The 1908-nt window shown below is 45.4% G+C and overlaps 1 protein-coding gene across 1 annotated transcript in view; it reads left to right on the top strand.

Annotated features, from left to right (window-relative positions):
* The window catches only part of LOC110280199 (F-box/LRR-repeat protein At3g48880-like), an 88530-nt gene that overhangs the window by 40388 nt on the left and 46234 nt on the right, over positions 1-1908 (top strand). The gene's annotated exons all lie outside the window — the stretch shown is intronic.

Genomic DNA, 1908 nt, shown 5'->3' with positions numbered 1-1908 from the left:
GGATCTTGATTTATAGCTCGGAACTGGGGAGTCGGAATAGTCTTCGACCGAGTCTGAACACCTATAGTAGTCTTCTGCGGAGAAGATCGGGCAGAAGCCTCCCCAGCCTCGATATTTCGAGCAGCCACGGACTTCTTTGTCCGACGAAGGTACTTCATGGAATCCGCCTGAGAAGACATCTCTGCAAAGATAAAAGAAAAGGATCACCAAAAATTCCACCAAAACAAAAACAAGCAAAGCCAAAGTACTAAAAAGATAATCTCGTAGGGTCGGGAACTACCTAACTCGGAACGGAGAAGGCTTGGATCCCCCAACATTTTCTTCGTGTCCAAGTGAGGTGCCCGACCCCATAAACTGCTTACCACACCCACAAAGGCCTGCTCCACCTCATCTAGACTCTCAAAAGTATACTTAGCAGACACTATATTCTCCTGCCAACAAAGAGGAAAAGAAGGCTCCCCACTCTCATCTAAAAAGAAGGGTCGGACATCTCCAGTAGCCCGGACCTTGAAATAGAAGTTCTTAAAATCGTGAAAGGACTCATCATACAGGGTGCAAAACTTCCTTCCCTGGTTAGCCCTAAAGGAAACCCAAGATACCTTCCCTCCACCCGACCCTGGCTTCGTCAACACGAATAGGTAGGAAAAAAGAGAAATAGAGGGAGCAACGCCCAAGAACTGACACAAAAGTTGAAAAAGCTTTAAAAACGCCCAAGAATTTGGGTGGAGCTGCGTAGGAGCAAGATTACAAGACCATAACACCTCGGACTCCAGATCGGTAAAGGGAAGTCGGACGCCCAGCTTAGAGAAAAAACAGTCATAAGCATAAAAGAAAAGCTTCTCGGAACTCCATAAGCATAAAAGAAGAGCTTCTCGGAACTATCTAAGGGCGGGAAGCACACTCTCTCCTCGGGATCCGGGGCTACTAGTTCATAATCCCTCTCAGACTCTCTATTTTCACATATGCTACAATGCCTACGGAACCTAACTAAGTACTCAGAATCTACCACGGTAGGGACTCTTAGAGGAAGAGGGTCTACCCAATCAAGACCACATGGAATTTTAGTCGACATCGCTTGAAGAACCTTTCGAGACATAAATTTCTTACCTACAAAGAAGAATACAACAGCAAGCAAAAAATCACATAAAGAAGACGAGCACGAAAACCCATTCAGCAAAGCGAGAAACAAAGACCTCACAAGAAGTGGGGCAATGCAGAATAAAGACACCGGGGAACAAAAAAGAGCCCCCCCATATAAAAACAACAGCAATGGCGGCACCTCTTTTGGGGCAACCCAGGCATAAAGAAAAAGAAATAAACAGAGCCACACAAAGATCAGAAGCATATGATCACAGGAAAAGAGAAACACGGAAACAAACCTGAAAGGAGAAGCGAAGGCAAAGAGCTCCGAAGCAAGTAGAACAAACGACGGCACAAAGAAAACGCTGGAAATTTAAAAGACACACAAAGAAAGATTCGGGAAAGCAAACTAAGGGAAAGAAGAAGCGGCACTTTTGAAGGCATAAAAAGAACAAACGCAGAAAGGAAAAAGGGAGCAATAAATAAAGCCTTCACAGAGCCCGAACGGAAATCGAGGAAAAACGGTAAAATGCAATAAATGCAGGAACGACCATTTTGAAATTTGAAAAACAAAAAAAAGACTACTATGCCCGAGCACGACCTCCCTAAAAAAGGACGAAACTCGGGCAGGGGCACTGTTCATACCCTGACCGAGGTCCTCCAATTCGGTAAATCCGCAAGAGGTCCGACCTTGTCTTAAAGCTCACACCTAAAAGTCGGACCTCGGACAAAGAGCTCAAAAGCCGGTCACAAGGAAGGCCCATCAAAAGGAACACAGCCCAAACCTAAAGGCCGAAAAGGCCTGGAAAAGGCGGTTCCACAAAGATA

This window comes from Arachis duranensis, chromosome 4 (genome assembly GCF_000817695.3).
Source record: "Arachis duranensis cultivar V14167 chromosome 4, aradu.V14167.gnm2.J7QH, whole genome shotgun sequence".
NCBI lineage: Eukaryota > Viridiplantae > Streptophyta > Magnoliopsida > Fabales > Fabaceae > Arachis > Arachis duranensis.
The sequence above is the reverse complement of the archived record's forward strand: the minus strand, read 5'-3'. Positions and strand labels throughout refer to the sequence as shown.